We start from the raw sequence: 19469 nt of genomic DNA, 5'->3' as shown, positions 1-19469 counted from the left end.
AATCATCCCACCCTCGCCTTGTCCCACAGAGTCCAAAAGTCTGTTCTTTATATCTGTGTCTCTTTTGCTGTCTCACATATAAGGTCATCTTTATCATCTTTTTAAATTATACATATATATATATATATGTATGTATATATGCATTAATATACTGTATTGGTGTTTTTCTTTCTGACTTACTTCACTCTGTATAATAAGCTCCAGTTTCATCCACCTCATTAGAACTGATTGAAATGTGTTCTTTTTATAGCTGAGTAATATTCCATTGTGTATATGTACCACAGCTTTCTTATCCATTCATCTGCCGATGGACATTTAGGTTGCTTTCATGTCCTAGCTATTGTAAACAGTGCTGCAATGAACGTTGGGGTAAACAGGTCTCTTTCAATTCTGGTTTCCTCAGTGTGTATGCCCAGGAGTGGGATTGCTGGGTCATATGGCAGTTCTATTTCCAGTTTTTTAAGGAATCTCCACACTGTTCTCCATAGTGGCTGTACTAGTTTGCATTCCTACCAACAGTGTAAGAGGGTTCCCTTTTCTCCACATTCTCTCCAGCATTTATTGCTTGTAGACTTTTTGATAGCTGCCATTCTGACTGGTGTGAGATGGTACATCACTGTGGTTTTGATTTGCATTTCCCTGATAACGAGTGATGTTGAGCATCTTTTCATGTGTTTGTTAGCCATCTGTATGTCTTCTTTGGAGAAATGTCTGTTTAATTCTTTGGCCCATTTTTTGATTGGGTCATTTATTTTTGTGGTATTGAGCTGCATGAGCTGTTTGTATATTTTTGAGATTAATTCTTCATCAGTTGCTTCATTTGCTATTATTTTCTCCAACTCTGAAGGCTGTCTTTTCACCTTGCTTATAGTTTTCTTTGTTGTGCAAAAGCTTTTAAGTTTAATTAGGTCCTAATTGTTTATTTTTGCTTTTATTTCCACTACTCTGGGAGGTGGGTCATAGAGGATCTTGCTGTGATTTATGTCAAAGAGTGTTTTGCCTATGTTTCCTCTAGGAGTTTTATAGTTTCTCATCTTACATTTAGATCTTTAATCCGTTTTGAGTTTATTTTTGTGTATGGTGTTAGAAAGTATTCTAGTTTCATTCTTTTACAGGTGGTTGAGCAATTTTCCAAGGGATTGTCTTTTCTCCACTGTATATTCTTGACCCCTTTGTTAAAGACAAGGTGTCCATAGGTGCATGGATTTATCTCTGGGCTTTCTATTTTGTTCCACTGATGTATATTTCTGTCTTTGTGCCAGTACTGTACTGTCTTGATGACTGTAGCTTTGTAGTAGAGTCTGAAGTGGGGCAGGTTGATTCCTCCAGGTCCATTGGTCACTACATTTTAGATTGGACTCAACACTATCCTTTAAAAAATAATCACTTTTAAAAATAAATTTTTCTTATATCAAAAGTGATACGATTGTATTGTAGGGAACTTGTCAATTACAGATTAAAAACAGAGAAAATGATAACTTCTCCACTTAAGTAACCACTATTAACATTTCCATCTTTTCTATCTATGCATAGATACACATGTCTACTTTACAAAGATAAACAATTACACATAATGTTTTGTGAAACTTTTTTCATTTAATCATATACCTTAAACACTTCCCACTCAATAAATCTCTCTACAATATCATTTTGAATGCTTGCAATACTGTATTGGTATCAATACTATAGAATACATCAAGAAGATAGTATTGCAATATATTTGGCCAATTCCCTCTGTGCTAAATATATGAATATCTAACATTTCACCTTTATAAATAATTCCATAGTGACCATCTGGGGCTAACTGTTCTCCAGGGATCCTCTGTGACTAACTGTATTTCAGGGAGGGAAAGCCAGTTCATTCAAGGTCACTGTGCTCTAGAGGTCAATGACTTGCCCGATGACTTGTGGGCACAATCTGCATGTACGTTTTGTACTTTTCTAGGGAGGAAGGAGGAAACAGTGATGGGAACCCACAGTCTTGATTAGAGAGTATTTTCTGGGATGCTTCATGAAGGGAACAGAATTCTTTGTTTTTGTCCCTATGACCTGTAGCCTCAGGAAAGAATGGAGACAGAGAAGACAGAGGGTGGGGATCACTGCAGAAGTAGACAGTATGGGATCCATACTGGCCACAGATTAGATCCCTAATGTCCCCTGATGGGGAGGGTTCCAATTTCTCTAGATGTGCTGCTCTTCCTGAGGGTTTGCTCATGTCAGGAGCACGGTGGCCCTGGGTAGAGGTGGGATGCATTTGGATAGTCTTGCTTGTATGTAGTAAGTTTATTACTCTGAAAAAGGACACAGTGGGGGAAGGAGAGAGTAGGATGATATGAGAGAATAACATTGAAACATATACATTACCATATGTAAAATAGATAGCCAGTGGGAGTTTGATGTATGATGCAAGGAACCCAAAGCCAGTGATCTGTGACCACCCAGGGAGGTGGGATGGGGAGGGAGATGAGAGGAGGGGTTCAAGAAGGAGGGGACAATACTTACCTGGCAGGGGAGATACCATGATCACAAAGGTGGTTTTCCCAGGGCGAGGCTTATCCATTGCACTCCTGATGTGCTGACCCCTGTGATTTCCCCAAATGTGGGAAACTCGACTGCATAATTTGTGGTAGTGGGGGACTGCATTCGAGCTAAAAATATTTAAAAAAAAAGAAAGAGGGGACAAATATATATCTAATGCTAATTAATGTTGATGTATGGCAAAAACCACCACAATACTGTAAAGTAATTATCCTCTAATTTAAAAAAATAATAATAATAAAGAGGGGGGAAGGTGCATAGCATTTTTTTTCTTTTTTAAAAAATTTATTTTAGTTGGAGGTTAATTACTTTACAATATTGTAGTGGTTTTTGCTATACATTGATGTGAATCAGCCATGGATTTACATGTGTTCCCCATCCTGAACCCCCCTCCCACCTCTCTCCTCGTCCCATCCCTCTGGGTCATCCCAGTGGTGCATAGCATTTGTAAGTGGTTCTCCCTCTCCACAGTTCAGAAGGCTCGAAGGTGGTTTGTGATCTAAGCACCAAAATTGAAATTGCCTCCATAGAGCCACACACATATCCAACTTCCCATTCCTTCAGGTTTGCCCTAAGCATGGCAATCCCTAGTGGACCTCAGACAGAAGAGAATTTATGTGTTTGAATACTGATAAAGAAGATTTTTTTCTGGATAGTGGGATATAGTAGCAAAGTGAAAGTTGCTCAGACATGTCGGACTCTTTGCGACCCCATGGACTGTAGTCCATGGCCTTCTCCAAGCCAGAATGCTGGAGTGGGTTGCCTTTCTCTTCTCCAGGGGATCTTCCCAACCCAGGGATCTAAGCCAGGTCTCCCACATTGCAGGCAGATTCTTTACCAGCTGAGCCACAAGGGAAGCCCAAGAATACTGGAGTGGGTAGCCTATCCCTTCTCCAGTGGATCTTCCTGACCCAGGAATCAAACCGGGATCTCCTGTATTGCAGGCAGATCCACACAGCTACAATATGTCCCCAAGCATGTTTATGTGTTCACACACATCCAATAACTTCACACTAAGTACATGTGAGTAGGCTTAATTTAATCATCACAAATCTGAATTTATTGTAATCATATTCCCAGCACTGTTTTTTTTCCCTAAGTGTTTTTATTTTCTAGATTGTACTTCAACCCCAAAGGACATACTTTTGAGAAAATACTTCGTTAAAGACATTTTTGGAGCAACTTTTATTATTCATTAGCTTGTTTCAAAGTGAACTTGAACAGAAATGCTTTTTGCTAAAGTATAAATACATCTGTTCTATGATCTAATTGTACAATTGGTTAGGATTTTTATCTATCAGTTCAAAGGGAAACTTTGTTTCAGTGAATTTGTTTTTAATAAAACTGTGTTATCTATGATAAATATATTTCACTTTGTTCAAATGGATTTGATTGGGAAAACATATTGAGCAGAAGTACTGGTAGAGCTTAATTTCATTGCTTTGAGAAAATGTATTGAATGCTGGTTTGAATTAAATTCTATTTGTTTTAATAAAAGTGTATTGGCCTGAGTGTACATATATTTGTTTTAGTGGCAGTGCATTGGATCCAATAAAACTATATTGGCTTCACTGCTTATGTCTCCTTTTCAGTGAAAATGGATTGAATGGGAAAACGAAATAGGCATGAAGCAGCCAGCCCCAAGGTTTCTACTTGGCGAGAGTATCCAAATAACTGGGAGGGAGTGGGTTTCCATAGACTTTATATCAAAATATGCTTTTAAATTTAAATACCTTTTACCATCAAGGACTCAGATGTGAGACTGAATTGCTGCCATAAAGAGTGCAATTTTCTGAAGTAGCCCTTTCCATGGACAAGTTATGGGGCTGTCCAGGACACCAGAGGAAGATATTTTACAAAAGCCAAGAGCAGGTTTGTCAACATCCCTTAAGCTTTATGTGGGCCTCATTGGTTCCAATAAGAGGCAGTCTACTAGGCATCCCCAAGACCCTTCAATGAGCAGAAAAGAGATCATGAATGCTCCCTAAGGATGGTGCTGGCCCATCAACACTGAAACAGGTCTGATTTTGAACTGATTAAAAAGGGGAAGAATTGGAATAAATGTTACCCTGAGACACACATCAGAATTGCCAGACTTCTCATGGCCCCTCAGAGAGGAGTCAGCTCTGCAGAGTAAGTTGAAGCTAGCCCTGCTATCAGAGACTGGTGGCCTGTGCGAAGTGCCCTGACCACACTATGTAACTGTGTATGGGTCCCAGGTACCCAAGTCCACAGATACCCTTCTGCACAGGTGCCCTGACCCAAACAAAGACTGAAGTTAAAATAATGAGGATTAATAATAATATCAGCTGTCATTCTTATGTGACTTTCTACTTAGAAACTATGTGCTCTGAATTGTTTTTTTTCCCCCATAAGATGAACCTGACCTGACTCTTCTCCCCAGTTTCATTTAGCCTTGATGAGAAGTAAATGCAAATGCTACTTTCATTAACACCTTTGCTCCAACAAAATGTGTTAACAAGCTCTATACTTCAACTTTCCCATGATTAGCTGCTAATTCCCAATGAATATCATTACCAAGGAACTCTAAACCTTTGGGGTATAGTTGCTCATTTTTTGAATGCTTGAATTCTTACAAGATCCTACAAGGTTAAGAGAGCAAAATTGATTCATGGATTCTTTTCCCCCTGAAATATTATCAATTAAATACTGGAAGTCAGGAATAAAATGGATTTTGTGATTTTAAAAATTTGCCATGCTGTCCTTGGAGACAGCAAGTGGTTTACTTGGTCAGAATGTGGTATTGATCCACCACTACTATTCAACATAGTTTTGGAAGTGTTGGTCACAGCAATCAGAGCAGAAAAAGAAATAAAAGGAATCCAGATAGGAAAAGAAGAAGTAAAACTCTCACTGTTTGCAGACAACATGATCCTCTACATAGAAAACCCTTAAGACTCTACCAGAAAATTACTAGAGCTAATCAATGAATATAGTAAAGTTGCAGGATATAAAATTAACACACAGAAATCCCTTGCATTCCTATACACTAACAATGAGCAAACAGAAAGAGAAATTAAGGAAACAATACCATTCACTATTGCAACAAAAAGAATAAAATACTTAGGAGTATATCTACCTAAAGAAACAAAAGACCTATACATAGAAAACTATAAAACACTGATGAAAGAAATCAAAGAGGACACAAATAGATGGAGAAATATACTGTGTTCATGGATTGGAAGAATCAATATTGTGAAAATGAGTATACTACCCAAAGTTATCTATAGATTCAATGCAATCCCTATCAAACTACCAACGGTATTCTTCACAGAACTAGAATAAATAATTTCACAATTTGTATGGAAATACAAAAAAACCTCGACTAGCCAAAGTAATCTTGAGAAAGAAGAATGGAACTAGAGGAATCAACCTGCCTGACTTCAGGCTCTACTACAAAGCCACAGTCATCAAGACAGTATGGTACTGGCACAAAGACAGAAGTATAGATCAATGGAACAGAATAGAAAGCCCAGAGATAAATCCACGTACCTATGGACACCTTATCTTTGACAAAGGAAGCAAGAATATACAGTGGGAAAAAGACAACCTCTTTAACAAGTGGTGCTGGGAAAACTGGTCAACCACTTGTAAAAGAATGAAACTAGAACACCTTCTAACATCATACACAAAAATAAACTCAAAATGGATTAAAGATCTAAATGTCAGACCAGAAACTATAAAACTCCTAGAGGAGAACATAAGCAAAACACTCTCTGACATAAATCACAGCAGGGTCCTCTATGACCCACCTCCCAGAATATTGGAAATAAAAGCAAAGATAAACAAATGGGACCTAATTAAACTTAAAAGCTTTTGCACAACAAAGGAAACTATAAGCAAGGTGAAAAGACAGCCTCCAGAATGGGAGAAAATAATAGCAAACAAAGAAACAGACAAAGGATTAATCTCAAAAATATACAAGCAACTCCTGCAGCTCAATTCCAGAAAAATAAATGACCCAATCAAAAAATGGACCAAAGATCTAAACAGACGTTTCTCCAAAGAAGACATACAGATGGCTAACAAACACATGAAAAGATGCTCAACATCACTCATTATCAGAGAAATGCAAATCAAAACCACAATACGGTACCATTATATGCCAGTCAGAATGGCTGCTATCCAAAAGTCTACAAGCAATAAATGCTGGAGAGGGTGTGGAGAAAAGGGAACCCTCTTACACTGTTGGTGGGAGTGCAAACTAGTACAGCCACTATGGAGAACAGTGTGGAGATTCCTTAAAAAATGAAATAGAACTGCCATATGACCCAGCAATCCCACTCCTGGGCATACACACTGAGGAAACCAGATCTGAAAGAGACACGTGCACCCCAATGTTCATTGCAGCACTGCTTATAATTGCCAGGACAAGGAAGCAACCTAAATGTCCATCGGCAGACGAATGGATAAGGAAGCTGTGGTACATATACACAGTGAAATATTATTCAGCCATTAAAAAGAATACATTTGGATCAGCTCTAATGAGATGGATGAAACTGGAGCCCATTATACAGATGAAGTAAGCCAGAAAGATAAACACCAATACAGTATACTAAAGCATATATATGGAATTTAGAAAGATGGTAATGATAACCCTATATACAAGACAGAAAAAGAGACACAGATGTACAGAACAGACTTTTGGACTCTGTGGGAGAAGGCGAGGGTGGGATGATCTGAGAGAACAGCATCAAAACATGTATATTATCAAGTGTGAAACAGATTGCCAGTCCAGGTTGGATGCATGAGACAAGTGCTAGGGGCTGGTGCACTGGGATGACCCAGAGGGATGGGATGGGGAGGGCGGTGGGAGGGGGGTTCACGATGGGGAACACATGTAAATCCATGGCTGATTCATGACAATGTATGGCAAAAACCACTACAGTATTGTAAAGTAATTAGCCTCCAACTAATAAAAATAAATGAAAAAAAAGAAACAGAGGAAAAAAAAAGAACAATATAGCAATTTTTAACTTATAATAAGCCTAGGCATTATGACAATTTTGTGCTTCATGTTAATGACTCTTAGACATATCTATAGTAGAGTAGCGGGGAAAAAAATACTAGATATTTAATATTGACTATTTCCCAGTTCACGTGAATCTGAAATTCATTTAGGTCAATTTTTTCTTGTATTTACAACTGTTTGATTTGTAAGGGCTTCCTTTTCTTTAGACCATTTCAATAAGAACTCACACACACAAAAAAAAGAATCTGGTATTGATCTACCACATTATCAAAAATTGATGTAGGGCTGAGTGTACCAGTTTCAAAAAGGAAATAGCAACGTGCAACTTAATTCACTGTCTTAACAAGGGAGTTTTCAAATGGTAATGCTAGGATATTTTTGTATCAAAAAAAATATACAGAAGCTTACAGTATTTTGGGAAGGCTTATTGTTGGATTTTGAGGATGGCTGTGAAGAGAGATCAAATTTATCTGGGAATGGGAAAATTTCATATGTAGATCTTCAGGGTCTCCCTGACTACGGGCTTTAAAAAAAAAAAAAACACATCTACTGGGGTGCAGGGAACCACAAGGAAATAGACATTCTCTTGGTGAGACCAATGAGAAAAAGACAGCCCTCAGCCTTCTGCAAGACCAATGAGAAAGGGAACCCTCTGAAATTATCTGGGCGATGGTTTTAGGAAACCCCAGAAGGTGAGTAGGATAGTGAGACAAAGAAAAGAGGCAGTTAACCAAGGGTTTGCTATTAAGCAAGTGACCATTGAGGTCAACTGAAGATTGATCCAATGTGGCAATCAAGGAGGTGGCATGGAATCTGTGTCTTAGAGTTGTCCAACTCAAGGGAAGCCATGGTATTTATACACTAGCACCAGTGCATATACCAACTCCCATTCTCACTGACTGAGATGCTCCTGGAGAGCCTCAGTTCTCTGGTGTATGCAGCCTGCCAGCCGACCACAGAGAGGGCTCTGACGACCAGAAAAAACTTTAGGGCAAGGAACACAGTTGGAAACGGTTGGGTTGAGGGTAAGGGTGAGGCACTGACAAGAACTGCTCTCCCTATGAAGCTCATTTTACAGATGAGTAAACTGAGACATGAAGGTTAAGTAGTATTCCCCATGACACAGTTACTAAGCTGGACAGGCAGAATGCAACTCCAACCAGTTTCACTTGAAAGCAAGTGACTTAACCACTTAGCCATACTGTCTTGGCCATGCTGTCCAGCGGAAGAGGCTGCCATGTCTTCCAAGACTTGCAAATCGTATCTTGTGGAAGCTGACATTGCATCAGGGTGGGAACTGAATGTGGCATGGAGAAGGGCACTGGAAGTGCTACAGTATCTGAGCTTCTGCTTCTAGCAGTGGCCAGAGAGTAATCTATCAAAGGGTAAACTGAACCTTAGTATGTACGTATCTGTTTACTAGATGTCAAGCTCAACTTCTCCTGTGGTTCAGTTTAGTTCAGTCACTCAATTGTGTCAGACTCTTTGCGATCCCATGGACTGTAGCAAGCCAGGCTTCTCTGTCCATCACCAACTCCTGGAGTTTACTCAAACTCATGTCCATCCAGTTGGTGATGCCATCCAACCATCTCGTCCTCTGTCATCTCCTTCTCCTCCTGCCTTTGATTTTTCCCAGTGTCAGGGTCTTTTCCAATGAGTCAGTTCTTCACATCAGGTGGCCGAAGTATTGGAGTTTCAGCTTCAGCATCAGTCCTTCCAGTGAACACCCAGGGCTGATCTCCTTTAGGATGGACTGGTTGGATCTTCTTGCAGTCCAAGGGACTCTCAAGAGTCTTCTCCAACACCACAGTTCAAAAGCATCAATTCTTTGGTGCTCAGCTTTCTTTATAGCTTTGCAAATAACCATATCTTTGTAAACAACCATATGACATAATTTGCGGTGAGCCACGGGGGGTCCTAGCTATCTCAAGATTCTACCAGCACCCCCCTCCCCGGTTGTCCCCCCTTTCAAGTTCATCCTTTTGCAGTTGGCTTTTCCATTTCAGCTGCACTTGTATTCTGCTAGCTGCTTTGCAAAGTAAGTTATGATGACTTTGTGCTATAAAATAAAACAGCAATCCTCACAGCTGTTTTGACTCCATTTAATGAAATGGTGGTGACATCTGAATGTCACAATTGCAGAGAGGCGGATGGGTTGTTGTGGTTGCTCAGAGTGGAAAGATCAGTATTATTCCCTAGGCTAATAGCTCATGTGACAGTTCTGTGGTTATCATTGTTCTGTGTCAGCCCGTGGCTGCTGCTATGTCCCTCTTACTAGGGTGAGGCTTCAGGTGTAGCAACAGACCTCTAGCTATTTCTCGTTACCTATGAATACAAATGGACAGCCAGGGTGGAGTGGATGCAGGCAGTATTGTGAAGATGAGTAAGATTTGTCAGTGGACAGAAGCACTCAACTAACAATTCCTGCCACTCAAGAATTCAAAAAGCATACCGTCTCAGGACAGCCAATAGTGTAAATGTCATCCCATCAGAAAGTGCCAGAAAAATCCTTGGTTTCTCCTTCCTCGCCACAGATAAAGAGGAGAGAGCGGTGTTGGAAGATATCAGACAGTAAACATGGAGGCGAGTCAAGAACCTGGTCTCCTCAATCAATTATGCTAGAGTATTATCAAATCAATGAATTCACAGTGTGAGTGCTCGCGGCAGATGGACGAACACTACACTTGTCGGCTATCGGGAGCCACGGGAGAGTCAGATTTATTTTCAAAGCTTGTTTGTCTCATTTCTCCTGCTTGGTGCTGGAAGGCAGAGCACGCATCTGTGATTTTTCAAATGCAAGAGATCTCCAGTGATTTTCCAGCCTGTGAGATTGGACTCTGTGAGCTAAAATCTCTATGATTTTGGGCTTTTTCCTGCTCAGAATGAGGACAAAGGGGTGCAGGTTTAGCAATGGGTCTCTTCATACCTGCAGGTCTCAGCAGTAGCAGAATGAGGTTGTTTTGTCCTATGAACTGGCCTCTAGGATGGCCATGATGGTGGGACGGCCATGATGGTGGGGGATTTGTACTACTGTGACTTCAGGGGTGGGCTGTCAAGACACTTCTGCAGGAGGTATAGCCCGAGTCAGGATGGTATGCCCTCTGGCACACGAGGGTGTTAACGGTGGTTAATGGGCACTGCTGTTACCCATTCCAACCACCAAGGGTTCTGGGATTCTTAGCTGGCAGAGAACCTAAACTCTCCTCCCAGCTGATCAAGGTGGAAAGAGGTATCTTTTGAGTCGGAACTGATAACTTTACAGCATTTGCCATCAGTTCCACAGAAAGGTTCCTTCTTGTGAGAGGAAACATCTTCCCCAATTTGTGTATTGGGACAAGTGGAAGTCTGTTCATGTTCTTGAAGTCAAACAAGGAGTCTATGAACTTCTGGGGTCTGGATTAATAGTCCCCAACCTAATACATGACCAGGAAGCTTCCTTAGACAAATTCTAAGTACTTCAGGGCAGAGTGAGTCATAGTCTCCAGGGTTGGTGGAAGCGAGTCAGAATCTCTGGCCCTGTGCCTCAGTGTGTTCTTTCATTCATTCATCCATGCACTTAGTCAGCAAAGCTTAATGAGGCCAGAGATTCTCAACCCTAGTCCACCTCTGACCAGTTAAATCAGACTTTCTGGGTGAACTTGTCATACGAGGTTGACTTATCATTGAAGCCTGACTGTGTCAGGCTTGGAGGATCTTGTAATGGTGATGAAATGGGACGAGGGTCATGAAAGATGTAAACCCAGGCTTCTATGGGGACAGAGAGAAGCAACCTCAAACACAGGTAGAGCAAGGAGATGAAGTCCTTGGGGACTTTTGGAGGAGATGACACAGAGCAGCTTTCAAAGAAGCAAGAATTGTGTGTTATCCAGTCAAAGAAAGGAGCAGGCAGTGAGACTTTCCCAGGAGCTTGCAGTGAGATCAATGTCTAAGATACAAGTGAGAGGAGAGGGAGGGCATGTGCGAGGAGAGGTGAACGGAGCTCTGCAGTGAGTGCACCACACTGGGAAAGTCAGCCCACATTTTACAGGAAAATCCATCGGAAGGGACTGATCTGATCAGATTGCAGTTTCAGAAAGGGGCCACTGCAACTGAATGAAAAAATAAATAGGAGGGGGTTATAAATAATTAGAAATCGAGCAAACCAAAACCGTTAAAATTTGCCACCTTTTCCAATATTAGTTTACATATGAATCTTGAAGAAAAAGATGGAAAGTGAAGTGTTCTTGAAAAAAATAATTACCATAAAGGTCCAACTGGATTGTTTTAGGGAAGGACTGTTTAAAAATTGAAAAACAGAATTTGAAATGGGAAAAGTAAAGGTTTGCTCCAAATACATGTCTTTGGAGATATATATACTATTGCTTGATCCTCTGAACCAATCACTTCTGATGGGCTTTTCCGGGTGGTGACATTTGCTGAGCCCTGCTGTGCCCCACCTTCCAGCTGAAGGGACAGTACTTTGTCAGGTTAAGAACACAGCTTCTAAGTCAGAGAGTTGGATTTAAAGCCCGGATCTGGCCCCAATTAGCTGTGTGACCTTGAGAAATTTACTTAACCTCTCTGTACCCCAGATTATGCATCTGTAAAGTAGGATGAAAATAGCATCTCCTTCCAGGGGTTACACGATGACTAAAGCCTGCCAGGCTCCTCTGTCCCTGGGATTCTCCAGGCAAGAATACTGCAGTGGGTTGCCATGCCCTCCTCCAGGGGATCTTCCTGACTCAGGAATTGAACCCAGGTCTCTTAACATCTCCTGCATTGGCAGACGGGCTCTTTACCTCTAGTGCCACCTGGGAAGCCCATACATGTATATACCCATGAATCCATGTAAAGAGCCTTGCACATTGCAAGCACTCAAAAATGACAGAAGGAACCAAAGGGCAAAGACTAAAAACAAATGATTCAGAAAGGAAATGTGATGATCCACTAAGTGACCCCTAGTTCTATTTTATTCTGCTCTGGCAACCTTTGTTTTTTAACAAAAAGGGAAAGAAACTCATCGTGTGGGTCTGTTTTTCCAGCCAGTCATTATAACCTCTGTGCAGACGCACTGCATTAACCTGACGATTTCTGTTCTGAGCTCCTGAACCAAAACTCAGCCTACAAAATGACCATGTCTGTTCCTGCTACCCTCTTGCTCTGGTGCAGGCAGAGGAAAATTTGGCTCTTTCACTTAGGATATCTACAGTAACCCATCAGCTGCTGAGCTGAAGGATGTGTTCCACACTCCCCTTTCCCCTTTAATGTGCCATTAAATCAAATACTCTATTAGCAGAATTAGTTCATTCAGTGTCTGCACTGAAACGTCCTGTGAATTGCGTGATGTCTCTCGCAAATGGCCCTGCACTCTGGGGTCTACTTCAGCAGTTTATATCCTGCGGAGGAGGGCCATGCTGCCCAAGGATCTGCCTGCCTTCCTCTAAGTGAAATATTATGGCTTCCACAAAGGATAATTATTTCCATCATTTGCCATGTGCAAACCTGGTGAATTCAAACACTGTCGCTCCAGCTCTGGCCCAAAGCCTGCTATCCTCACACCTGTGATCCATGATTGGCTTTGGCCACAGACTTCCCACCCTCTCAGCTTCTCTGCTCTGTGTGGGTTCACTCCAGACACTGGTGCCAAAACAGGCTTTTGCTGAGAATTAAAACATGGAGAAATTTTCTTCCTCAAACAATGTGGGCAGGAACCCAGAGCATCTTCCCTTTTGTATTTTCCAGCAAGAGCTATGGGTTGAAACTCAGCACCCCTGTTTCCATTCCCTCTTATTTACACTCATCACCTAATAAATGCAGAAGCAGACAGTGACAACTGCTGGGCCTATGTCATCACACTCTCCTGCTCTAAAGATTAGCATGCTCACATACACAATGCACTGACACTCAGCTTGAGCACGTTGAGCACTGGTGTGACTCTTCATGTGTCATGGCTCTGGGCTGCTGCCGTGGACACTGCAGCTGCTTTTCCTTTATGCTGAACTGCATTTAGCTAACATGCATTTAATCTGTTAGGCTGTCTTTTCCTAAAGGAGAAAGTCAATGCGTTAGGGAAGTATTTGCTCCTGTAACAAATGAGCCTTAGAGTGGTGTGCTGGCAAATATTTTAACCTTTTCTATCCCCAGTGGTGGGTGGAAAGCCCAGTTTGAAGTAGTTGCCAATTTCTAGGGACTTCCTTGGTGGCTCAGCAATGAATAATCCCCCTGCCAATGTGGGAGATGCTGGTTCCATCCCTGGGTTGGGAAGATCCCCTGGAGAAGGAAATGACAAACCACTCCAGTGTTCTTGCCCGGGAAATCCCATGGATAGAGGAGCCTGACAAGCTACAGTCCATGGGGTTGCAAAGAGTCGGACCCAAGTTAGCGGCTAAACAACAACCATAGTGTAAATTCTGCTGCTGTGATTGATTTCAAGATGCAATGTGACATCATTAAATGAAGAGTTGGAAAGAGGTATTTGTAACACTCTCATTACAGTGTTTCCACAAAAATAACCTCTAGAATAGAAAATAATACATACAGTAAAATTCATTGGGATAGGTTTTGAGTATTATTACCTTTTATAAATGTAATTTATAAAATTTAATTTTTAGTTTATAAAACTTAACTCTTAGTAATGACTGTATTTAACAACTGACTTGCAAAATTCCTCCAAATTTTGCAGTTGGTTTTCACAAGCCAGAATCAGCCAGCTCCAGCACATCACTGGGCTTGAGTATAAAATGACATTTCTTATTCACAACCCAGTCCAATGTGGACATTAATATTTGCAGCGGCTCACATGATGAGTCAGGAATCCAGGGTCCCTCTGTGTTGATTCTGTTATCCCTTAGGGACTTCAGAGCCCTTCACTTCCAGCCAGGAGGTGGGGGAAGTACACACAGGATCTCACGTGACTAGGCCTCACGGACCAGCCTTAGAAATGGTATCTATGACTTTCATCCATGTTCCACTGGCTGAAATTCTGTCACATGGCCACATCTAGCTTCAAAAGAGGCTGGGAAAGAAAACCGAGCTATGTGCCCAGGAGGAAAGGACATGAGGCTTGTGGGCAAGCAGCCAGTCTCTGTCAGAGCACTAAGAGTGGCTTCCGCCCTGGCTGCAGCCAGGAAGCAGGTAGACTAAGGGGAAAGAGCAGCTGGCCCTGTTTTCCTGTCCTTATTGAACATGCAAAAGTGTAACCGGCATGGACAGTGAAATGAGTTGTTATGAATTTGGCAATTAATAAATAAAATTATGCCTGTGTATGAATCAGATTGTATGTTATTTACTGTTACTGTGACGTGAAAGTGATTCCAGCTAGACTGTGGCAGGTGTAGGAGCTGGTTTTTCTAAGCACAGTGATCCATCTCTTCATCAGTCTCTCTGTCCATCCACCTGTCCATCCAGTAAACCTTTATTCAGGCCCTGTGTTAACTCTGCATTTACTGAGGTACTTAGTGGTACTTATAGCCTAGGAAGGAAGACAGAGTCAGATAAACCCAAATTAAGATATGTGTCTAGCTGAGAAAAAAGCAGCCAAAAATCTGGGAAGTGAGAAAGAGTCCTGAGGAGGCAGCATTTGATGTGAATCTAGAGAGCAGCATGGGTAGAATTTTCTAGGCATAGAAGGGGGCGATGCACTCTAGGCAAGAGGAACAGTTTACATCAAGATCCAGAGGAATGGAAGAGCAAAGCTTTTTCCAGAAATGGTCAGAAATTCAAGATGGCAAGAGATGAGACTGAAAAGATGAGTTTGTGTTAAATTGCGAAGGTCTTTATACAGAGTTCATAGGAGTTTGGAATTTGTCTGTAAGACTATGCTTCTCAAAATGGAGCCATGCACCTCCAGAGATGGACTTCCCTGGTGGCTCAGATGGTAAAGAATATGCCTGCAATATAGGAAACCTGAATTCAATCCCTAGGGCAGGAAGATTCCCTGGTGAAGGGAATGGCAACCCACTCCAGTATTCTTACCTGGAGAATTCCATGGACAGGGGAGTCTGGTGGGCTAGAGGCCATGGGGTCACTCAGAGTCAGACACAACTGAAGCGACTTAGCACACACCTTCAGGGATACCCAGTCAGTCAGGAGGCATGCAGAAGTGGATGAAAAGTTTGTTTGCTCTGTTGATGGTAAGCAATTCAAAATGACTTTTTAGAAGTCTTGGCAGAGGTATCTCTACGTTTCAGTGGGCCAGTGTCTAGTCGTGGACCAATCCTGTGGTCAGTGGAATGTACCGCTCTAATTGCCTAGGGCTGAGTCATATGCTGTACCCTTGAGCCTGGAGAGGCGAGAGGTGCTACTGGCAGCTCAAGGGCTGAGAGAAGAGAAGCAGTGACTCTTCAGAGGAAAATACGGGATGTGGGAAAGAAGATGGGTGGGGGCGGGGGGAGGGGCGGTGGTTCCTAGGTGGGCCACCAGCAGCTGACCTATACAGGCGGAAACCAGCAATTGGAGGACTGTCTCTAGAGCTGCCACTTGCAGTAAAGAGTGAAGCAGGTATGAAAGAGGTAAAAATCATTTTCATTTAGTTTTTATTGGGAAGAGCAAAAGCATAAAGAGATGACTGCTTTTCTGAGAAAGAACCAGGTGGGAAGCACTATCCACGCAGACTCTGTGGGGCTGCTCTTGGGAAAGGACCCCTAGCCAAGCCAAGGTCACCATCTACAGGCCTGGAGCCCCATCAGAGATGTGTTACTGATGAGGCCTTGTGGCATTGCGGGTGGGAGTGTAAGACTGTGAAATACACAGAGTTGGAGTTGCATTCTCATCCCCAGTGGTCCAGAGGCGGGGAACTTTACCCCTGCACCTCATTCCCTCTCATGTACTCAGGATGACCTGGGCTCCCAGGTGGGAGCCCACCCCTTCATCTTCAGCCTTTGAAACCTAAGCCCAGGCCCCACGCTGCTTCCTCTCAGGCTCCTGGCCTGCATGGCTCCTCGGCAAAGCCAGTGGTTTCACTGTGGTCACAGGAATGGTGCCAAGTCATGAACCCACAGGGCCTGAGCCAGGAAGGCCCTGCCCCTAAGCAGATAAGCCAGGCTAGTAAGCAAGCTCCCCACACCTCACGTCCTGCCTAACAAATAGCTCTGGGGAACCACAAAGCCCAGGGCAGGCTCTGTGGGGCTACTCGTGGGAAAGGACCCCTAGCCAAGCCAAGGTCATCATCTACAGGCCTGGAGCCCCATCAGAGATGTGTTATTGATGAGGCCTCTGCATTGTGGCTGCGAGTGTGTGGTCCAGAGGCGGGGAACTTTGCCCCTGGACCTCATTCCCTCCCATACACACGGGATGACCTGGGCTGCCCTTCAGGGTGGTTGAGCTTCAACAAGAGGATACAAGTAAGCACCTGGCTGGAGGCGACACAGAACAAGTGCTCAGGAAATTCCAGCAGACTGAAAATGCTAGTCTGCTCAATGATAAAGTGGGTGCTTGAGAGGAATTGCTATGGATGCCTGGAACTTTCTTGAACACCATCTCATTTCACCCCCACCACCATGGGAGACGAGTCTCATTGTCATTCTCACCTTACGGGTGAGGAACAGAGGTCAAGCCATTGCCCAGGGTTACACAGCTGGAAAGTAAAGAGCTGGCCTTGACCCTGGCAGCTGGGGTCTAAGGAATCCAAGAGAGAGGAGCTTTTATGTGATGGTGGACGCAGCTGGACACAGCAAAGGGCCCTGGGGTCCCACCCTGCCCGGCATCAGAACCATTGGAGGCAGCTAAGGACTTGCCTGGCGGCTCAGACAGTAAAGCATCCACCTACAATGCGGGAGACCCAGGTTCACTCCCTGGGTCAGGAAGACCTCCTGGAGAAGGAAATGGCAACCCACTCAAGTATTCTTGCCTGGAAAGAAAATCCCATGGACGGAGAAGCCTGGTAGGCTACAATCCATGGGGTCGCAAAGAGTCGGACATGACTGAGAGACTTCACTTTCATTTTCTCAGCGAGTAGAATTGACCGCAAATCAAGCCAGCAGCTCCGTGCCATCCCAGCTGAGAGGAGGACAGGAGTAAAGCGAGAGTGTAAACAGTGCAGGGCACCCATTAAAAATTTACGGCCACCATCTAATTTTAGAGCTTCCATTTTTCAATAAGAAAATGCTACTGTCTGTGCCACCAAACTGACACAAAAACAGGATAAGTGCCATCAGAAAGAGCCCTCCTTAAGTACAATGCTATAAAAATGGCCAGAGGGGAAAATTTCCTTAGTGTTAAATTACCCCACAACCTTCCTTGCCTCTTATTTTAGATCAGAAACTCTCCTGAATTTATATTGGAAAATGCTGCCTGCTGGGCCAGGAGAATTGTAGTGACGGCATTGATGGCAGCGCCTCTTGTATATTTGCAGCTGGGATGGGGAAGCCAGGGAGACTCCACTGGGAATACCTGATTTGACATAACCCTGGGGTTCAGCAGCCCCTATCCCAGATGAAAGAAAATCAACTAGGCAGCAAAGGATGGCAAACCCACTTTCAAGAACCACACCAGCAATTTCTTGCCATTGTAGTAATAAATTGTTACACAGGCTGAACTAACAATTGTAATAATAATAACAGTTAACATTTATGCAGTGTGTGCTATGCTCCAGTAACATATTTAGTTAAGGTCACCATGTCCCTTTATCATGATATTGTCAGTACTATATCTATAATAGCAGCAATACTAGCTAACATTTATTAAATCATTATTGTGCTTACTTTACCCCCATGATCACATTAATCTTCTAAATTTCAAAACAATGCTTTGATGCTTTTATTATTCCCATTGTACAGATAATAAAGCAGCCTAATATAGTTAGGAAGTGGCCGAGCTGGATTATAAACTAAGATGTGATGGAATCCAGGATTGGAGGTCTTACCCATGGCAGATACTGCCTCTCAGAGAAACCCAAGAGTGATGCCCATTCTCTTTTTATTTTTCTTAAGCACTTATTATTCTAGAAGTATATTTTCCTCTGTGTGTGTGTGTGTGTGTGTGTGTGTAAGAGAGAGATTCAGATTTCAAGCTTCCAACTACTTATTTGCATTATGTGTTGGTGTCAAATGTCTTCTCCCTACCCCTGGCTTCGTTCCACTCTAGGAAGTGGCTAAACGTGGCAGACATTGCTACGGTGTTCCTGTGGACCTCACTTTCTCTGCTCTACTACATCCAGAAACTCATCTAAAGCTGGAGCTACCATGTGAAGCTTCACTGAACTTGAGCAGGTCAGTGGGGAGAGATGAAATTCTGGGAAACTTTCAGTGAAGGGGGTGGAAAGAAGGATGGAAAAGATGGGAGAGGACAGACTGAGACTCAGCTTGAATAAGAGGGCTGAGCCATTTCTGCGATTGTGCAGACAGTGAGGCCAGGAAGGGCCCATGACTGCTTGTGTACAAGGACTAAATGGCCGCTCTCTCCTTTGGATACAGGCTTTGCTCTACTGACAGTGGCCATAGTCTGATCATCCAAATTCAGATATTGGGTGTGTGTATGGGGGGGGGTTATTAATAATTGGTACAACAGAAGGTCAACCGGACTGCCTCAGGCAAGCAGGATGTGTGTCACTTTGCTCTGCTCCCTTCCTTGCAAACTGATGTGAGAAGAACAATATATTACAAGTGAGTTTCATCTGGAAATTCTGTCATTCCTGAGTCCTTCAGGAAAACCCTGTTACTAAAGGTGTGAAGTTGCGGAAGGGGGTTCAGCCAGGAGAAACCCAGCACCAGACAGTGGGTACTTAACTGTTAGTTGCCATAAAAAAATTTACAGATTTGTTTCCTAGAATCTATGAAGCTTTTGTGAAATTTTTCCATCAGAGAAGTGAGGGGTAATTAGTTGCCCTGCTGTTCACAGCCATGTCCTCTCATCTTGGTAAGATGCTCTGTCTGCATCTATCTGTGGACACACACACACACATATACAGATACAATATTTAATTACATTGGAATTATTTACTTACCCTCAGACTACTAATTGT

At 42.7% G+C, this 19469-nt stretch overlaps 1 non-coding gene across 1 annotated transcript; it reads left to right on the top strand.

The window, feature by feature from the left end:
- The first annotated feature begins 2494 nt into the window (after window positions 1–2494).
- LOC122675038 lies at window positions 2495–2653 on the top strand. Its single transcript, XR_006335191.1, has one exon. It is a non-coding gene; the product is annotated as a U1 spliceosomal RNA (small nuclear RNA).
- The last annotated feature ends 16816 nt before the right edge of the window (window positions 2654–19469 follow it).

The sequence above is a fragment of the Cervus elaphus genome, chromosome 18 (genome assembly GCF_910594005.1).
Source record: "Cervus elaphus chromosome 18, mCerEla1.1, whole genome shotgun sequence".
Lineage (NCBI taxonomy): Eukaryota > Metazoa > Chordata > Mammalia > Artiodactyla > Cervidae > Cervus > Cervus elaphus.
Note: the sequence above shows the minus strand (reverse complement) of the source record. Positions and strands in the feature narration are given on the sequence as shown.